Raw genomic sequence first — 21463 nt, 5'->3', positions numbered from 1 at the left:
TGTTATCAGGGAGAACCCACCAGATGTGGGATGCAACAGAGTGTCCTGTTTGTTAACTGCTGGGACGTCTTGAGCAACGATGATCAGGGTTCACTCCATCTGCCACAGGAGGAAGGTAGCTCCTCATTTGACTCTTCTAAGGCAGTGCTTCTCACGCTTCCACGTGCACAGAATCACCAGGAGATGTTGTGCAAAGACAGATTCCAATGCAGTGAGTCTGGGGCAGAGCCTGATATTCCGTGGTTCTAAAACATGTCTGGGTAATGCTGCTGCCACTGGAGTGGATGGTGCTGTGAGCAGCCAAGTCTAAGCTGTCTGGGATGAGATGAGCGTGCTGTTGGCCTGGGCTCACTGACCTGCGCCACCCTCTTTTCCTAGCTGAGGAGAAAGAAGAGAAAGGTGGGTGGGAAGTGGTTCCAACATTGGATTGTACTTTTCAAGGTGGGGACATTGACGAGATCGACTCATAGATATCCTATCACTTTCTCTTTGGTGGGTCCCACACTTGGGGCCCTATGAGACACTGCACGCTGCGGCAGCACATTCAAGGACACACCTTTTGTTTTCCTTCTCGCAGTAGTAATTCTCCACCCTCGGATGTCAGTCTTCTCAACAGAGGTGGTGGCATCTCCCGGGGGCATTTTGGAAACATACCGAGGCATTTCTGTTGTCAGTAGTCGAAGGGCATTTAGTGAGTGGCGCCAGGGATGCCGGCTATCGTTTAGGTGTCTTCAATGTCACCCAGGACTTTCATGCAGGAGCAGAGGCACCTTATAATTCTCTGAGTCTAGACCTTATCCAGTTTACATACACACACAAAGCTTTTTTTTTTTTTCTGAGACGGAGTTTCGCTCTTGTTGCCCAGGCCGGAGTGCAATGACGTGATCTTGGCTCACCACAACCTCCACCTCCCGGGTTCAAGTGATTCTCCTGCCTCAGCCTCCTGAGTAGCTGGGACTAGAGGCATGAGCCACCATGCCCAGCTAATTTTTTTTTTTTTTTTTGTATTTTTAGTAGAGACGGGGTTTCACCATGCTGGCCAGGCTGGTCTCGAACTCCTGACCTCGTGATCCACCTGCCTTAGCCTCCCAAAGTGCTGGGATTGCAGGCGTGAGCCATCGTGCCTGGCCTGCATTTGTTTTTTTGTTTAAGACGGAGTCTGGCTCTGTCGCCCAGACTGGAGTGCAGCGGCATGATTTTGCCTCACTGCAACCTCCACCTCCCAGGTTCAAGCAATTCTCCAGCCTCAGCCTCCTGAGTAGCTGGGATCACAGACGCACACCACCACGCCCAGCTACTTTTTATATTTTTAGTAGAGATGGGGTTTCACCATATTGGAGAGGCTGGTCTCGAACTCCTGACCTCAAGTGATCTGCCCGCCTTGGCCTCCCAAAGTGCTGGGATTACAGGCGTGAGCCACTGTGCCCGTCCTAAACAGAAAGCATTTTTGCATGACTTAAAAATGCAAACTATACAGAGTTTTAAAAAATTCTAGTATCCCTTTGTACCACTGTACCCTTTTTCTCCACTTCTTGCACAGTATTGCTTCTGAACTTAATCAAATTGTTCCTGTTTGCAGGCAACACAATCACTGATATATATCCCTGAGGACTCTACCAAAACACGAACTAATAAACACATTTAGTAAAGTTGCAGTATACAAAATTAACCTAAACAAATTAGTAATGCTTCTGTACACTAACAGCAAAGTATCTGAAAAAGAAATCAAGAAAACAATCCCATTCATAGCAGCTACTAAAAAAAAAAGATACCTAGGAATAAATGTAACCAAGGAGGTAAAAGATCTGTACACTGAAAACTATAAAACATTGATGAAAAACATTGAAGTTTACACAAATAAATGGAAAGATATCTTGTGTTCGTGGATTAGAAGAATTAATATTATTAAAATGTCCATACTACCCAAAGTGATATACAGATTCAATGCAATTCCTATGCCAATGACATTTTTCACAGAAAAAAAAATTCTGAAGTTCACATTCATAAAATACCCAGAATAGCCAAAGTGATCCTGCGTTAAATAAAAATAAAGCTGGAGGCATCACACTACCTGACTTTGAAACATACTACAAAGCTGTAGTAAACAAAATGGCATGATATTGGTATAAAAACAAACACTCAGACCAAAGATGCCTTTTCAATCAATGGTGCTGGGAAAATTGGATGTCCACAGGCCGAAGAATGAAACTGGACACCTATTTTTCACTATATACAAAAATCAACTCAAAATGGATTAAAGACTTAAATGTAAGACAGAAAACTATGAAATTATTAGAAGAAAACATAGAAGAAATACTTAATGACACTAGGCTAGACAAGGATTTTTTTGAATAAGACTCAAAAGCGCTGGGTGCAGTGGCTCACGCCTGTAATCCCAGCACTTTGGGAGGCCGAGGCAGGCAGATCATGTGGTCAGGAGATCGAGACCATCCTGGCTAACACGGTGAAACCCTGTCTCTACTAAAAATGCAAAAAATTAGCCGGGCGTGGTGGCACACACCTATAGTCCCAGCTACTTAGGAGGCTGAGGCAGGAAAATCGCTTGAACCCAGGAGACAGAGGTTGCAGTGAGCTGAGATCATGCCACTGCACTCCAGCCTAGGCAACAGAGTGAGACTCCATCTCAAAAAAAAAAAAAGAGAAAAAGACTCAAAAGCATAGGCAACAAAAGCAAAAATAGAGAATTTTGATTACATCAAACTAGAAAGTGTCTGTACAACAAAGGAAACAAGCAACAGAGTGAAGACAACATATATAATGGGAGAAGATATTTGCAAACGATCTATCTGACAAGTGATGAATATCCAGAATATATAAGGAGCTCGAACAACTGGACAGCAAAAAAAAAAAAAAATCAGATGTAAAAATGGGCAAAAGACCTTAACAGACATTTTTCAAAAGAAAACATATAAATGGCCAACATGCACGTGAAAAAATGCTCAACATTACTAATCATCAGGGAAATGCAAATCAAAATACGATAAGACATTACCTCATTCCTGTTAGAATGGCTATTATTGGAAAGACAAGAGATAATAAGTGTTGATGAGGATGTGGAGAAAAAGGAACCCTTGTGCACTGCTGGTGGGAATGTATAGCCATTATGGAAAACAGTATAGAGGTTCCTCAAAAAATTAAAAATAGAATTACCATATAATCCAGCAATCCCATTTCTGGGTATATATCTGAAGGGAATGAAATCAGTATGTCTAAGAGATGACTACTCTCCAGTGTTTATTGCAGCACTATTCACAAAAGCCAAGATATGGAATCAACCTAAGTATCCAACAACAGATGCATGGATAAAGAAAATGTGGTATATAAACACAATGGAGTACTATACAGCCATAAAAAAGAACAAAATCCTGTTATTTACAATAACATAGATGAACCTGGAGGACATTATGTTAAGTAAGCCAGACACAGAAAGCCAAATACCCCGTGTCTCACTCATCTGTGAAATCTAAAAATCCTGATCTCATAGAAGTAGAGAGTAGGATAGCAGTTACCAGGGGCTGGGGAGGGTGTTAGTAAGGGGAAAACAGGGAGAGATTGGTCAATCGGTACAAAGTTACAATTAGATCAAAAGTATAAATTCTGGTGTCCTATTGCATGGTAGGGTGAATATAATCAATAATAAGGTATTATATATTTCAAACTAGCTAGAAGACAGGATTTTGTATGTTCCCATCATAAAAAATCATAAGAATTTGAGGTCATAAATATGCTGATTACTCTGATTTGATCATTACACAATGTATACATGTATCAAAATATCATATTGTGTCTGCTCTGTTGATGGAGTAGCCACTCTTTAATTTCTTTATTAATAAACTTGCTTTCAATTAAAAAAATCATATTGCACCCCATAAATAAGTACAATTATTCTATCAATTAAAAATAAAAATAATGATTAGAAATCCAAAATAAATAAAAATCAAAACTACTACAGGTGACCTTGAACAACACGGGTTTGAACTGCATGTGTCCACTTACACACAGATTTTTTTCAATAAATGTATTGGAAGACTTTGGAGATTTGCAACAATTTGAAAAAACTTGCAGATAAAATGTGTAGCCTAGAAATATTTTAAAAATTAAGAAAAGGTTAGATATCTCATGAAGACATAAAATATATGTAGATACCAGTCCATTTTATTATTTACCAAAATAAAATATACACAAATGATTATAAAAAGTTAAAATTTATGAAAACGTATGCACACAAACACAGACTGTACATGGTGCCACTCACAGTTGAGAGAAATGTAAACCAATATGAAGATGCAGTGTGAGGCCGGGTGCGGTGGCTCACGCCTGTAATCCTGACACTTTGGAAGTCCGAGGGGAGTGGATCACCTGAGGCCAGGAGTTTGAGACCAGCCTGGCCAACATGGAGAAACCCCGTCTTTACTAAAAATGCAAAAATTAGCCAGGTGTGGTAGTGCACGCTTGTAATCCCAGCTACTTGGGAGGCTGAGGCAGGAGAATTGCTTGAACCCAGGAGGCAGAGGCTGCAGTGAGCCGAGATTGTGCCATTGCCCTCCAGCCTGGGCGACAGAGCAAGACTCATCTCAAAACAAAACAAAACAAAACAATAACAAAAAAAGATGCAGCGTGATGTCATAACTGCATAAAAATAACTGTAGTGAGTGTCGGGCGCGGTGGCTCACGCCTGTAATCCTAGCACTTTGGGAGGCAGAGGCGGGCGGATCACGAGGTCAGGAGATCGAGACCATCCTGGCTAACACAGTGAAACTCCGTCTCTTTTAAAAATACAAAAAAATTAGCCAGGCGTGGTGGAAGGCGCCTGTCGTCCCAGCTACTCCGGAGGCTGGGGCAGGAGAATGGTGTGAACCTGGGAGGTGGAGCTTGCAGTGAGCCAAGATCGCACCACTGCATTCCAACCTGGGTGACAGAGCGAGACTCCATGTCAAAAAAGATAATAATAATAGAATAAAAATTAACTGTAGTGAGTACTGTACTACTGCAAAGACTTTATAGCCACCTCCTGTAGCTGTCATGGTGAGCGTGAGCATCCTGAGGAATCCCTTAAAACTCTGTGTGACGCTAAGCATCTCCATGTGAACAGGTGTCTCTTCAGTAAATCGCGTTCGGTAGGAAAAAGTGACCTCTTGCAGTTCTCACGTATTTCTCGTGTTTGAATAGCACCATAGGGCCCACACGAAGTGCCACTGGTGATGCTGGAAGCGCCCCCAAAAAGCAGAAAAAGGTCACGACATAACAGAAAAAGTGGAAATGCTTGGTATGTACCGTAGATCGAGGTCTGCAGCTGTGGTTGCCGCTATTTCAGACAGACGATTCATCTTATAAAGAAAGTAAACTTACGGCATCCATAAGTGCAGTACAGTCCTATAAATGCATTTTCTCTTTCTTCTGAGTTTCTTAATAACATTTTCTTTTCTCTAGCTTACTTTATTGTAACAATGCAGTGTACAGTACATATAACATATGAAATATGTGTTAATTGACTTTCGGTCAGCAGGAAGCTATCAGTGGTTAAGTTTTTGGAGAGTCAAAAGTTACCTGGGAATTTCCGACCCCCAGGGAGGATCATCCCTGCCCCCGGAGAGCTTCGGGGATCCCTGTGATCTTTGGTTTATCTTGGCTTCTCTTTTCTGTTTCAGTCTGGGCACTACAGAGATTTTCAAAAACTGTCTGTGAGGGTAGATAACATGTATGAATTTATTTCAAGTTAGGGAAGCTGGTATTAACAACACGTGTTTGTCTGAAAGAGATGGCATGACTGTTCTGGAATCCTGTTTTCCTCTGCTGGCCACCACGTGCTGCCTAAGAGGCCTGGGAAGGGTCTGGGAGACAGGGAGGGGCAGGAGGTGGGGTAGGGAGTGAAGAGGGAGAGACAGGTTAGAAACACCATGCTTCCCCTCAGGCCTGTCACATGTGGACATAGTCACGTTTAGACAAAATATCACATATTCTGCTGCTGACAGGGAAAAACAACAATAAGTAAACAAAGTAGCACATAAATACAACTCATAGCATGTTCTCTCTTATTTCCGAGTACACAATGTATCGTCTCAAACTGGTGCACTGTCTCACAGGGGGTCCCAATATCTCCTCCATATTCCCGTTATGTGCTAGAGGGTTACACATGTGTATGCACACATATAATACAAACCTAGGTTTCTATGTGCCTTCCTTTCTTCCTGCCTTCCTCTCTGTCTGTCTGTCTCTCTCTCATTCTTGCCAATATGGCTGTGAGTCTCTAATTTTCACTTTATTTCCTGCAACTGACTCCAAGCCATTTCCTCAAGCTACGTGAAGAAACACCATTCAATGAAGGGAGAAGAAAGCCTGGAAACGTATCCTTTTTAAGTTTATTCTTTCAAACTCAGAGTTTTGAGGGAAAAAGCTAAGCTAAAAACACTGGCATTTGCAAATGAAACTTCTTCAGCTGCCTGCCAGAGCTGTAAATTATTTAACAAGTGAAATTAAATCTTCACACAGAAGCCCGGGGCTCTAATCACACAGCCAAGTTCGCTCAGCGTGTGAGCCCTGCGGGTGCACATTCCAAGACGCTGACAGCTGCAGACACCCCAGATGACGTGGGTTTGAGGCCTAGCCCCTAGGCGGGTGGGATGAATCTTAGCTGACTGCGGTGACCGGAAATTAGCAGTGCCGCCATTGGCAGGTGGCAGTGTCCCTCCAGCTGGTGAGATAGTCCAGGCCACTGCCCTGCGACTCGGGGGCTCCAGCAAAAGCCTGGGCTCTGGGCTCACTCCCACCTCCCTGGGACATTCCTGGTTTTAACACCGCAAGTCCCATCCTTCTGGGAACCCCTCAGTTTGGGACTAAGGGGAAGGCGGGTCCTTTGTGACCCTGGTGTCAGGTGTGTCTATGCACATGGCAGACAGACTCCTTAGGAGGGGGAGTCCCGTCCCTACCTCCTCCCCATGGGCTCTACCAGGAAGGAGGCCCCACCAGGAAAGAGGTCCCATCAGAAAGGAGGCCCCACCAGGAAGGAGGCCCCACCAGAAAGGAGGTCCCACCAGGAAGGAGGTCCCATCAGAAAGGAGGCCCCACCAGGAAGGAGGTCCCACCAGGAAGGAGGCCCCACCAGGAAGGAGGCCCCACCAGGAAGGAAGTCCCACGAGGAAGGAGGTCCCACGAGGAAGGAGGTCCCACCAGGAAGGAGGCCCCACCAGGAAGGAGGCCCCATCAGGAAGGAGGCCCCACCACATCAGGAAGGAGGTCCCATCAGAAAGGAGGCCCCACCAGGAAGGAGGCCCCACCAGGAAGGAGGCCCCATCAGGAAGGAGGCCCCACCACATCAGGAAGGAGACCCCACCACGAAGGAGGCCCCACCACGAAGGAGGCCCCAGGGCCTTGTCTTGGGTCTCTGTACTGGCTGCTTCAGAAGGACACCTGGTGCTGGCCACTACCTGGGTCTCAGCCCCAGACAGAATCCAGGAAGCAGAAGAATCAGGCGGAGGATATGTGTATGTGTGTGTGTGTGTGTGTGTGTGTGCACGCGTGTGTGCCCTGTGTGGGTCCCAGGCATGGAGAATGTGTGTGTGGGTGTGAGCCCTGAGTGGGGTCCCAGGCAGACTCCTTCCTGATAAGATGCCCGTAGCCACCCTCGGCCATCTCCACCCTCCATGTCCTTGTCTGTGTGATGAAGAGAATTGTATGGCCTTGAGTCCCACAGCGGCTCTGCCATCAGGGACAAAATCGGTGGAAAGTGCTCCTCAAGACGCCTGGAGCTCAGTAGGTGTTCAGTGACGTGCTGCCCCAGACACCTGGCGCTTAGTAGGTGTTCAGTGATCTCCGTCTGAACAATCCGCACAGCATTCACAGGGGAGCTCAGGGAAGGCTGCGGACCGGCCCCAGCCACCGGCAGCTCTGAATCTCACCTTTGAGTGGAGACGCATTTGCTCTTCCTGACCTTGACACGACCCGTTTGCCTTAAAGGAGAATTGAGAGGTAATTTCCTCCACTGTTGTCTGAGAGCACCAGCACTTTTTGGATTTGTAATTGAGTCCTACTTTATTTATTTATTTATTTGAGATGGAGTCTCACTCTGTCTCCCAGGCTGGAGTGCAGTGGTGCGATCTCGGCTCACTGCAACCTCCGCCTCCTGGGTTCAAGCAATTCTCCTGCCTCAGCCTCCTGAGTAGCTGGGATTACAGACAAGAGGGGGCCGCCATCTTGAAAATGATTGGCACAACTGCCTGCATCTATGTCTGCAGCTCAATTTCACAAGCTGCTCTTTGTTAGAAAGGAAAATGATTTGGGGCTGATTTTCATTAAAAGGAAAACCGTACCGAGGACTTCCACACCCTTACTATCTGCCTAATTTCTTAACTCCTGTATCAACAGTAGACTGTGAAAAAATTAATTTATTTAAAACATTTTTCTAAAATCAAAGGTTTTCTACACTAATTATAGTAAATTATTCTCAAAAAGGCCCAAAAGCATCAATGCCAGTGGAAATAACTTATTTGTTTTCCTACCATGTGCTGTATTTGAGGCTATGGGGTGGGCTGCTTGATCCATTTAGCCAACAGCAGTTTCCCTTTATTCATTGGCACTGAAATTATGCAGTTGTACTTTCTGCTTCTACCCACCCTAGCTTTATCTCAGATCTTGAGGTCAGCTCAGACACCGGGCTGGGGGTGTTTAGTAGTGATAAATAAATGCTTAGTAAACAAGCCACCCACATCAGGCCCCCTGGCAGGAGGCATCTGTCTCCTAGGTTCTTTGCTTTATTCCACTGCTATGGGATTCCCCCAAGGAGAAACTTCTCTCAGATGATTCTGACCTTTTCTTGTGGTGATTCCTCTCCCTCTCACCTCCTGTCCACCTGGAGCTAGGAGGGGTTTTGGCTGCAGGGAGGTATCAGGTCCTCCTATGCTACTAAAAAAAAAAAAAAAGCAGAGTTTGGGAGGCTGAGGCAGGCAGATCACCTGAGGTCAGGAGTTTGAGACCAGCCTGGCCAACATGGCGAAACCCTGTCTGTACTAAAAATACAAAAAATTAGATTAGCCGGGTGTGGTGGCGGGCACCTGTAATCCCAGCTACTTGGGAGGCTGAGGCAGGAGAATTGCTTGAACCCAGGAGGCGGAGATTGCAGTGAGCCGAGATCGCATTGCACTCCAGCCTGGGCAACAAGAGTGAAACTCCATCTCAAAAAAATAAATAAATAAAAATAAAAAACCCATATTGAATTATATCACTCTATCATATTCATCTCTCCAGTCTCCTTGTGATAGATGTCCATATTGTATTCATTTTTCGTTATTGCAAAATATGCCAGAGTGAACCTTTGTCCATACAGATCACCATTGTCTCAGCGTGAAGTCTTAAGTGGAATCTCCACCTTAAAAGTTTGCATCTTAATAGATGATTTTCATTTATAAAGTCAAATTTCTCCCCAAAAGATTCTACCAATTTATTCTCCCCCAGCAGCCAAGGAGAGTTCCTGATTCACCTCCCTGTCTCTCCAATGCTGAGGGCTAATCAAATAGGTGTGAAATATTTAATCACTGTTAGAATTGACATTTCTCAGATTCATCGTGAAGTTGGTCAATTGGCCATTTTGTTTATTTCTGGATGCATATTCAGACAGTTTTACTACTGTGGTTTTTTCTTTTGTAAAATGTGTTGCATCAGTAAATTAGCCTCTTGTCATATGTTTGCAAATTTTTTTTTGCAGTTTGATACTTGTCTTTTTCCTTGAAGTATTCTCTTTTTTCTTTATGCTAAGAAATGTTACTTTTTTTTTTTTTTCTTGAGACGGTGTCTCGCTGTTGCCCAGGGTGGAGTGCAATGACGTGATCTTGGCTCAGTGAAGCCTCCACTTCCTGGGTTCAAGCAATTCTCCTGCCTCAGCCTCCCAAGTACCTGGGATTATAGGCATGTGCCACCATGCCTGGCTAATTTTATATTTTTAGTAGAGATGGGGTTTCACCATGTTGGCCAGGCCAGTTTTGAGCTCAGGTGATACCCCGCCTTGGCCTCCCAAAGTGTTGGGATTACAGGTGTGAGCCACCCGCGCCCAGCTGAAACGTTAAGTTTTTGTAATAACATCACATTGTAATCAATCACATTGAGTACATCCAGGTCCTTGGTCCTGCAGTCCCCCAGCACTGCTATTTATAATAATCTTGAAGACAGCACCTTGCAGGGGTGTGAGGCCGGTGGGATTGCAAGCCAGGAGAGGAGACCCGTGTGCACGCCCTCATGCCACTCTAGACTGTACGGTTCAACCCACACGATCATCACTAGAGCTCTGTCTGCTTCTGGCCTTCCCTCTCCCTCAACCCCCAGTTGATTGTGCTCAAGTGCCTTCTTAATGTGTCTTGTAATTAGCCAATGTAAAAGAAAAAGCAAAGCAAATCACATTATCATTATCATTATTATTATTTTGAGACGGAGTCTCACTCTGTCGCCCAGGCTGGAGTGCAATGGTGCCATCTTGGCTCACTGCACCTCCGCCTCCTGAGTTCAAGTGATTCTCCTGCCTCAGCCTCCCGAGTAGCTGGGATTACAGGTGTCGCCACCATGCCTGGCTAATTTTTGTATTTTTAGTAGAGATGGGGTTTCGCCATGTTGGCCAGGCTGGTCTCAAACTCCTGACCTCAGGCAATCTGCTCACTTCGGCCTCCCAAAGTGCTGGGATTACAGGCTGAGCCACCACACTCGGCTGCATTTATATTCATTGAGGTAGTTTTCTTGTGATGACAGTATTAGCCTGCTTTTGGTATTGGGGTAATACTGACCTCATACAGTGAATCAGGAGGTGTTCCTCAGAAGTGGTCTTCTATTTTTTGGAAGAGTTAGTGAAGTTTTGGTATTACTTCTATCTGGGCCTGAGCTTTTCTTTGTAGGAAAATTTAAAATTACTAATTAAGTCTCTTTACTTGTTATAGGTGTATTCAGATTTTCTGTTTCTTCTTGAGTTCATTTCAGTAGCTTTTGTTATTATAAAAATTTCCATTTCCTCTTAGTTACCTACTTTATTGGCACACAGTTCTCCTAGCAATCCCCATCACATCCCTTTCTGTTTCTGTAAGGCTGGTCAACAGTGTCATCCACTCTTTCATTCCTGAATTTGGTAATTTGAAAAAGTCTGTGAATTCCTGACCCAGAGGGTCTAAACATGTGGGTCCAAGTCAGAACTGACCCCCACCAACGATATATCAAGTCAGACCTGACTCCCACCAATGATACGTCAAGTGGAACTACACGAAATTCTCCAGTTTCACCGGCAAAAATGGCTATTTCATATGGTTCAACATAAAACATTGAATTAGGTCCAACTTAATAAAATAAAAATGAGTTAAAAATTGCTTCATTAAACAGTGTTATTAGAAACTGATAATCTCCCTTTCCTGTTCCTCCTTTTCTTGCTCTTTCTGGTTTTCTCATTTTCTTTCTCTTCTGCAGCCAAGGAACTGTCTTGGGCCTCAGTTCTCTGCGTTTGTAATGGAAAGGGGGCTGGGTGCCAGGACTGTGTTGGGCCTCAGTTCTCTGCGTCCATAATGGAAAGGGGCTGAGTCCCGCTTGAGTGCAGCTTTCTGTCATCTCTGCAGACAGAGCAGGATTGCCTTGAAAGGTGTGAAAAGAAAATAAATCTTGGCACCCCTAAATCAGTAAGCTAAAGGGAAAAGTCAAACTGAGAACTGCTTAGGGCAAAGCTGCATCCCATTCTATTCCTTAAAAAGGAAGCTACTAAGATAAAAAAAAAAAAAAAAGAAAGGAAGAAAGAAAAAAAAAGTGACATACCTCCCTCATAAGGAATTTCCCTGTGGACAAAGGACAGACAGAACTCAAACCTGCCCTCCGCTCACTGACATAGATGCGTATCTGATGGCTGGAATTAGAAAGGCTGATCAGACACTCAAAAGAATGCAACCTTTTGTCTCTTACCTACCTATGACCTGGAAGCCCCCTCCCTGCTTCGAGTTGTCCCGCCTTTCTGGACGGAACCAACATACACCTCACACGTGTTGATTGATGTGTTATGTCTCCCTAAAATGTATAAAACCAAGCTGTGCCCCAACCACCTTGGGCACATGCCAGGACTTCCTGAGACTGAGTCACGGGCACTCATCCTTAACTTTGGCAAAATAAACTTTCTAAATTAACTGAGAGCTGTCTGTCTCAGATATCTGGGGTTCACAAAGGGCCCACAGTGTGCTGGTGTTGGCGAGTCGCTCTCTTTTCTGTCTCTCTCTGTCACTTGGATCTGACTCTCTCCTTTTTATTAGCATCTCTCTCTTCTAGTCTGAGTCCCTGTCCTCTCATGCCCAGGTACCCCAGGACTGAGGGACCATGAGAGCTGCTGAGACCTGCCAGTGGCCACGACAGCTGCAGGAGCAGGTGACCTCCGTCCGTGGCCGTCTCCTGGCAGGGGAGATGGCGCTGAGTGTTCCAGTTTCCCATCAAAGCCTGATGCTCTGCAGACTAGACACGGAATCTTTCCCATGGGAGCTCCCAAGCTCCCTTTTGTCCTGATAGAATTGCAGATCTTTAATTTTTGAAGCAGAACTTCTTTGGCCTGCCAGACTCTTAAAAGTTCTCTGTTTCTTAAAGGAGGATTTTATCTGTTCAATGTTATCAGACAGCTGGAAGGGAAACTGCAGGCCATCTAGGCATCTGGTGTTGGGCAGAAGTTGAATTTTCGTTTTGTTGACAGGAACATAGGACAAGAGGGTGTTTTGCACACAGCCAGCCTATTTTATTAGATAAAGTTCTCCATAAATGGTGATGATTTTTTCCATGTAGACTAAATGACTAAGGAGAGGAATTTCTCTTGGTCAGCTTTTTTTAAGTGCTTGTGATATTTTGTTGTTATTGTAGATCTCAAGTCCTTGAATAATTTGGAGTTTTTTTCTCTCCTTCTTATTTCAGTAAATTTACTTTCTCATTTTCTAAGTCAAACTTGATAAGCATCTTGTATATTATGCATTATTCATCAAGAGCTGGTTAAAGTAAGAAAATTTAAGTTAGCCACTTTCTCTAGAATTTCCACTTATAGTACAAATTTCCCTGTGGTCTCAATGTTGATGAGGCACATTCATGAATAAGACATGAGTATCAGGAGGGCATTTTGCAGCAGATTCATATTCATTTTTGCTCCTCTCATTCTCCTTGCACAATAGCTGTGCTTTTCTTGTACAGCACGTGAAGCCCGAGACCTCAGTGCAACAGAGAATCTTTTCAGTGGAAGAGGCTGCCTGATAATAAACCTCAAAGGCTGACGTCTTAAAGTGGGAGTTCATTTAAGGTTTTAAGTGGCAAAATGCCAGTCATTGTTCTTCTAAATTTTCTCAAGGCCTTATCTGCTTGACAAGTGTTAAAATCAGGTTTGCCAAGAGTGCACCATTTACACTGAGCCCCCGGGAAGTGCATGAGTGTTTTATGACGTTTGGGTCCCAGGGCCTCGGAGTGGGCAGAGCACAGGGTGAAACCTGGGTTTGTCGTGTGACCCAGCACCTCTGAGTCTCTGACCTACAGGATTCTCTTCTGCACATCACTCTACCTTCCTGGGTTTCTACTTGCTTTAAAATGGGAATTAACACACGGCTCCTCCCTCAAGGGTAGTGCCTTCTTTGCTTATAGGGCCTGGGATCACGCGGCAGTGCTTTGCATGCTTACACGCTCTGGAGTGATGGACTAGTTCACCAGGGCTTTAGATAGAGACTGTGGGCCCTTTGGGGAGCTGTTGTCATTGTTATTTTTGAGTTCTACCTTGAATCAGTCTTGCATTTCAAAGCTTTTAGAGAAACCCGTTTTGACTTGTTTGACAGGCATGAGGTTCTGGCTTTGCCCAGAGAAGATCTGTGTGGAAGCTTTAGCATAGCAGCGGCATTCACGGGCTTGGTCTTGTCCCCCGCTAAGCTGTACACCAGCCTTCTCTTGCAACCTCCACTCTCAAACAAACAGAAAAACAACCATTAAAATGCAGGGAGCTCGATGGACCAGCACGTGACTTAGGTAGGAACAATGGCAGAGCTAGAGGAAAAGGGAACGGGCATTGGTTCTGTGTGGTGAGAACAGACAGCTGGCCGTGAACTTCTAGAGAATCACCTAGGGTTGTCGGTGAGTTGACATTGTTAGTGTGAAAGTCGGTGCCCTGCAGGGAGACAGAATGGCAACCCCTCAGCCACCTGCGCAGGGGTCTCTTTATGGCACCTAGCACACAATTGGAATTCTGTCTCTAGACATCTCCAACCAGATGATGCAGAGAATGAGAACTATTTGGCTAACGGGTCCAAAGATGGTTCCATGACTCCGTTTGGGAAGAGGAGGCCATTGTGTCTCTCTGTGTAAGTGACGCTTCTCCCATGGTGGTCCCCGGTTGCTCCAGATCCAGTTAGAACTTGAGACTATGAGACCAACCCCTTCCTTTTATAGCTGGGGAAACTGAGGCCCAGGGAGAGTCAGTGACCCGAGGGCGCAAGGCTAGGTCACAGGAAAAGCCTCACCCACCCATATCAATGAGAACATGTTTCCTTCGCAATAGCATTCCAGCCAGGATATTTTTGTTTGCTTATTATTATTATTATTGAGACAGAGCCTCTCTCTGTTGCCCAGGCTGAAGTGCAATGGCACAATCTTGGCTCACTACAACCTCCGCCTCCCGGGTTCAAGCAATTCTCCTGCCTCAGCCTCCAGGGTAGCTGGGATTACAGGCGCCCGCCACCATGCCTGGCTAATTTTTGTATTTTTAATAGAGACAAGGTTTCACCATGTTGGCCAGGCTGGTCTCGAACTCCTGACCTCATGTGATCCACCTGCCTCGGCCTCCCAAAGTGCTGGGATTACAGGCGAGAGCCACCGCGCCCGGCCTGTTTGCTTATATTTTGTTAGTTGAAAAAATATTTCCATCATCTTGTGTTGGGAAGGTGTGCGGAGGCTGAGACCACCGAGGAGCACCCTTAAAGTACCATAGATGGTCCGAGTATCAGCATGACTTTTGTTTGGCTGAATGGAGCCCAGAAGCTGAGCTCAGAGGTAAATGGTTCACAACGAGGGAGAGAGAGGTCAATGCTTCACATAGAGACTGTGGGGATGAGGAAAAGGAGAGAACTTAGGAGGGGAACACAACTGCCCAGGAGGAATCAGGTTACCTTCTGCTGCATGAAGAGAGAGTGAGTCCCCTGCCCGTTAACTCTTCCGTACAAATTTCTCATTCCTGAGTGTGATACTGGATCTGCTTCTGGGAGCGGGGACGGGACCAGGGCTGGGTGTGGCCTCTAGGTGTGGGCAGAAGAGAACTAGGGCTGGCTCTGTCTAGTGCCTAGGTGGGAAACAGAAGGCCCCTGGGGACACGGCACCTAAAGGCCAAGAGTAGAAACCACCGCTGCAGTTCTTAGCGTCAGATGGAGGGGTCCCACCGTGGCAAGGACCCCACCCTGCCTTCGGAGAGAAGTGAGCATTTCTGAACCTCGCAGACGCTGTGCTGAAGTGGAGGCTGGCTACCCAGAGGCCACCTTGCCCCAGACCAAATGGCCTCTTGCGGAATTGCAGCAAGATGTAGGAACTGGGCGGTCTCGGGAGTGAGTGGGCGCGCGCCCAATTTTAGATCAGCGATGTCAGCCAGTGAAGTAGAGTCTCGGGTGCCTACGCGAGTTATCAATGTCAGTTATCAAATGACGGGACTCCCAGCACAAAGCCAAGAGAACCCAGTGTGTTCTCGGAGGTGCGCCGATGAGACAGCATCGCGTGGGAGGCAGCGCTGACCAATCCCAGCGGCGGCCCCGGGAAGGACCGGACTCAGCGCAGCTCTGTGTGGAGCTTCCCACACACCCAGGGCCCAGTACAGGGCTCGGCTCTTAGATGGTGCTTGAGAAATATGGATTGAATGGACGAATGAATGAATGGATGAGGCCAGGTGTGGTGGCTCACCCTGTAATCCCAGCACTTTGTGAGGCCGAGGCAGGTGGATCACGTGAGGTCAGGAGTTCGAGACCAGCCTGACTAACATGATGAAACCCCATCTCTACTAAAAATACAAAAATTAGCCAGGCGTGGTGGCACGTACCTGTAATCCCAGCTACTCGGGAGGCTGAGGGGGGAGAATTGCTTGAACCCGGGAGGCAGAGGTTGCAGTGAGCCGAGATCACGCTACTGCACTCCAGCCTGAGTGACAGAGTGAGACTCTGTCTCAAAAAAAAAAAAAAAAAAAAGAGTGAATGTAGGAAATGTTGCTTTCACTGGTCTTTTGGCCTAATATATAGTATTCTACATTCTACCTGCATAAACCAGGTAATGCAAGGAGCCCAAATTTGAATACTCACAGTACTTAAAACCTGAAACTAACAAAGGTTGGAAAAACAGAATGAGGCCCTCTTTCTCCTGCCTGGCCCGGCCCCAGGCTCCATGTGGTAGCCTCCCCCTCACCATCACCCTTGCTTTACAAACCCGCCCCTGCTGTGCTTTCCTGTGCTGCTGGCTTTATCTGAGCCCCCCAGGGCAGTCACCACCCTGCTTGGGCCCCTGCTGCTGCGCCTGTCAGGATCATCGGGAGATCCGTGAAACCTGAAGCTGGGCGCTCAGTACAGCTCCCGGCTGCAGGTAGGAGCTGACCGAAGGGTCTGTGTGCCCCCCGTGAGCCTTGACAACCTGGTCAGGAAAAGACCCGTCTCCATCTCCCACCCGTGGGTGGAACGAGGAAGGCTTTGTATGTGATGAGGAAAACAAAACAAAACAAAACAAAAAATGCCCATATCCCGAACTCTTCCTGTTGGCAAAATCCTTCCAGTGAGATTATTTTCACGAATTCAGTTGTTAAATCCGTAACTCGATCAGGTCTTTTAAGAATTAAGCAAGGAGGCGTGGCGTGGTGGCTCACGCCTGTAATCCCACTACTCTGCGAGGCTGAGGCAAGCGGATCATGAGGTCATGAGTTTGAGATAAGCCTGGCCAACATGGTGAAACCCTGTCTCTACTAAAAAATACAACAATTAGCCGGGTATGGTGGCACATGCCTGTAATCCCAGCTACTTAGGAGGCTGAGACAGGAGAATCACTGGAACTCAGGAGGTGGAGGTTGCAGTGAGCCAAGATCGTGCCATTGCGCTCCAGCCTGGGTGAAAGAGCGGAACTCCATCTCAAAACTACAACAACAACAAAAAAGAATTAAGCAAGGCCCCACCCAAGACATAGAACCTACCTCCTCCGGCCTCCTTGCCCAAGCTCGGTATGATTACAAACCAGGGCTTCTCTCTCGCATGGTTGCATCTCCAGCTCAGAAGCTCTGGCTGGACGTGTGAGACAGGTCCCTTCTCCGAAGAAGCGGAAACATGGACATGACACTGGCATTTCTGGTTTGGGCACCACGTGAGCAGACTGGCGTCTTCCCCCCGACGGTGTTCAAAACCCTGATGGTGTTGAAGCAAGGCCACCTAAACTCAGCCACGACTAAAACTCCACAGCTGAGCTTTCCAGCGTTTGTCGGTATCCTTGCTGTGTTTGCAAGGGTCATTGTTTAGATTCTCTCTGCTAAACCTGGGGATGGTCACTGTGTTGAGGGGAAAACAACTTCAGTCTGTTTTTGCTTTAAGCAGAGGTCTGCTTGGGTACTCTTGCCTGGGTTCCTACGAAGTGGACACACGAAGAAAGGTCCCGTTCTCTTTACTCCCCGACCCCCCAGTAGCACCCTGCTCCGAATTTGCAATAGCAGATGAAGGCCGGAGCTGCAGCCCCTTTCTCAGTTGTTTTTGATACTGAGGCATAAACAGGACGACATTCAAAAACTGAGGTGAGGGAATTAATTATTAAGCAGGCTACCACAATCAATACAATATTGCTGGTGTGTTTCCTTTTAGATATTTCTGGAGTTTGCTTTCAATATTTAATTCAACCCAAACTGGTAGGTCACCACCATATGTAGCTTGTATTATATGGTCACACACCACAGAAAGCTGAAGTTCTCGATGCAGAATTCAGGTTTGTTAGGCTGTGATTTTAAAAGGCTTACCCTTCCAGGGCAGGTTACAGTAAGAGACACTTCCACACACTCTTTTCTTGTCTGCCTTTTAAAAAACATAGTAGGGTTACTTCCTTTGCAAATTCTTCTTAAATTAACAATTTGTCAGAGTATTGGTTAAAGATTGTAAGAAATGGAATAATTAGTATCAAAGTGCAATGGCTGTGTTTCTCAGAATTAGTATGTGAACAACCAGATGAAAGTGGGGAGGAGGGAATATTTCCTTTTTAAATCACTTTAGGAGGCCGACGTGGGCAGATCACCTGAGGTCAGGAGTTTGAGACCAGCCTGGCCAACATGGTGAAACCCTGTCTCTACTAAAAATACAAAAATTAGCCAGCCGTGGTGACGGGCTCCTGTAGTCCCAGCTACTCAGGGGGCTGAGGCAGGAGAATCACTTCAACCTGGGAGGCAGTGGAGGTTGCAGTGAGCCGAGCCGGCACTATTGCACTCCAGCCTGGGTGACAGAGTGAGACTCCGTCTCAAAAAAAAAAAAAAAAAAAAAAAAGTCATCGAGTTATTTTGCTGAATTATTGAGTGAATTCGCCTCTTCCCTGGCCAGCATCTCCTTAGCAGGGAAAAGGGGGAGGTCTGGGATGAGGAATGATCGGGTTGTCTGATCAGGGGTGTCTGTTACCAGCAGTGCTTAGAAACAGACAGTTACGCCTTCCCATGTCTACATGGTCGCCTTGAGCACAATTGCTCAGAAAAGTGACATCAAAATGCCCACCGTTCCTTCAAAACCTGCAGATCAAAGCAGTTTTCTCAAATTCTCCTCTTGCATTCTGAGATATGATTTCTTCCTGCTGAGTAGCTGGTCCGACGCCTTCACCATTTTAGATGTTTCCTCCTGAGCTGAGACACTGTCCTGCTTTAAAACCTTCTTGGAAAGGACACCCTGGCCAGTCACTGACGCCTCCTGAGTTCATGTCCTAGGACTGCCGTAACAAAGTGTCACACGCTGCATAGTATACACAACAGAAGTGAGTTCTCTCACCGTTCTGGGGACCGAATGCCCAAGGTCAAGGTGTAGGCAGAAACATGCCCCCTTGGCAGGCTCTGGGGAAGACCCTTCACCCCTCTCCCAGCCCCTGCTGGCTGCCAGCCGTCCTCGCCGTCCTCGCCGTCCTCAGTGTCCTCGCCGTCCTCAGTGTCCTCGCCATCCTCGCCGTCCTCACCGTCCTCAGTGTCCTCGCCATCCTCGCCGTCCTCGCCGTCCTCGCCGTCCTCACCGTCCTCAGTGTCCTCGCCATCCTCCCCATCCTCGCCGTCCTCGCCATCCTCGCCGTCCTCCCCATCCTCGCCGTCCTCACCATCCTCGCCATCCTCGCCGTCCTCCCCATCCTCGCCGTCCTCACCATCCTCGCCATCCTCGCCGTCCTCCCCATCCTCGGTGTCCTCGCCATCCTCCCCGTCCTCGCCATCCTCACCGTCCTCGCCATCCTCGCCGTCCTCACCGTCCTCGCCATCCTCAGTGTCCTCGCCATCCTCCCCATCCTCGCCGTCCTCGCCATCCTCGCCGTCCTCCCCGTCCTCGGTGTCCTCGCCATCCTCCCCGTCCTCGCCGTCCTCACCGTCCTCGCCATCCTCGCCGTCCTCGCCATCCTCAGTGTCCTCGCCATCCTCGCCGTCCTCCCCATCCTCGGTGTCCTCGCCGTCCTCGCCGTCCTCGGTGTCCTCGCCATCCTCCCCGTCCTCGCCGTCCTCACCGTCCTCGCCATCCTCGCCGTCCTCGCCATCCTCGCCGTCCTCCCCGTCCTCGGTGTCCTCGCCATCCTCCCCGTCCTCGCCGTCCTCACCGTCCTCGCCATCCTCAGTGTCCTCGCCATCCTCGCCATCCTCAGTGTCCTCGCCGTCCTCGCCGTCCTCGCCGTCCTCACCATCCTCAGTGTCCTCGCCGTCCTCGCCGTCCTCACCATCCTCACCATCCTCGCCATCCTCGGTGTCCTCTGGTTGGTGGACACATCGCTCCAGCCTCTGCCTTGATCGTCACTTGCTGGTCTCCCCTGTGTGTGTGTGTGTGTGTGTGTGTGTGTGTGTGTGTGTGTGTCTGTGTTCAGCTTTCCTTCTTCTTTTTTTTTTTTGATATGGACTCTCGCTCTGTCACCCAGGCTGGAATGCGGTGGCACCATCTCAGCTCACTGCAACCTCCGCTTCCTGGGTTTAAGCCATTCTTGTGCCTCAGCCTCCTCAGTAGCTGGGATCACAGGTGCCTGCCACCACACCAGGCTAATTTTTGTATTTTTAGTAGAGATGGGATTTCACCATGTTGGCCAGGCTGGTCTCGAACTCCTTAACTCAGGTGATCCACCTGCCTCGGCCTCCCAAAGTGCTGGGATTACAGGCACTGCACCCGGCCCAATTTCCTTCCTTTAAGGACACTGGTGGTTGCATCCAAGCTCACCCTACTTCAGTGTGACCTCACCTTAACTTGATTCCACCCACAAAGACCCTATTTCCTTTTTTTTTTTTTTTTTTTGAGACGAAGTCTCGCTCTGTCACCAGGCTGGAGTGCAGTGGCGTGATCTCGGCTCACTGCAACCTCTGCTTCCCAGGTTCAAGTGATTCTCCTGCCTCAGCCTCCCGAGTAGCTGGGACTACAGGTGCAGGCCACCACACCCAGCTAATTTTTGTATTTTTAGTAAAGATGGGGTTTCACCATGTTGGCCAGGATGGTCTCCATCTCTTGACCTCATGATCCACCTGCATTGGCCTCCAAAGTTCTGGGATTACAGGTGTGAGCCGCTGCGCCCGGCCCACAAAGACCCGATTTCCAAATAAAGTCACATTCACAGCTTCTAGTGGACATGACCTTTTTGGGGGCCACTGACACTGCCATCTTTCCAGCCTGAAGCCAGAGGACAGGGATGGGATCCTGGGGGTACGAGGTGGGCTCAGGGCCCTGGCACAGCTCAGGGAGGAAAAGCTGATGCGTGCTCAGGGCTGTGGCCTCAGGCAGTGAGGGCCTAGGACCTGGGAGACTCTGGGAGCAGGGCAGGGAAGCCAGGAGAGAAACTCCATCCAATGGGCATCTGTTGCAGGTGCGTTCCTGGCTGCCTGCCCGTCTCACACTGGCCCTACATAGGAAGCTGGCAAACTCCAGACACTCTGGAGTCAACTAACATCTGAGTCAGGGTCAGATGCAGCAGCTGCCACTCCAGGGAGACTGGTGGATGGTCAGGCGACGGGGAGGCCACACTTGCTTGACGTCCAACTGGGCACTTCATTTCACAGCCTAACAGGGTTCCATTTTGCTAATTTTAAGTAGGATCACTTATTTTAAAGTAGAGACAGTGTTTACATTTTAGCCCCATGTCAGACTGTAGTGTGTTAATGAAAGGCAAATTCCAAAGTCCAATCCAGGGAGGGCACAGTAACATTTAAATAATTTACTAAAGTTTCTTGTGAGCAGGTGAACGTCTGTATGCAGTTCTCACAGAAGATGTATTGAGGAGGCATGAA

At 47.5% G+C, this 21463-nt stretch overlaps 1 long non-coding RNA gene across 1 annotated transcript in view; it reads right to left on the bottom strand.

The window, feature by feature from the left end:
- The window catches only part of LOC134757025 (uncharacterized), a 37332-nt gene extending 19592 nt beyond the window's left edge, over positions 1-17740 (bottom strand). The window contains exon 1 of the long non-coding RNA XR_010130634.1: positions 17186-17740. This is a non-coding gene — a long non-coding RNA (uncharacterized lncRNA). The remainder of the gene's footprint in view (positions 1-17185) is intronic.
- Between the last annotated feature and the right edge of the window lie 3723 nt (positions 17741-21463).

Source organism: Gorilla gorilla, chromosome 14, assembly GCF_029281585.2.
Source record: "Gorilla gorilla gorilla isolate KB3781 chromosome 14, NHGRI_mGorGor1-v2.1_pri, whole genome shotgun sequence".
Lineage (NCBI taxonomy): Eukaryota > Metazoa > Chordata > Mammalia > Primates > Hominidae > Gorilla > Gorilla gorilla.
The sequence above is the reverse complement of the archived record's forward strand: the minus strand, read 5'-3'. Positions and strand labels throughout refer to the sequence as shown.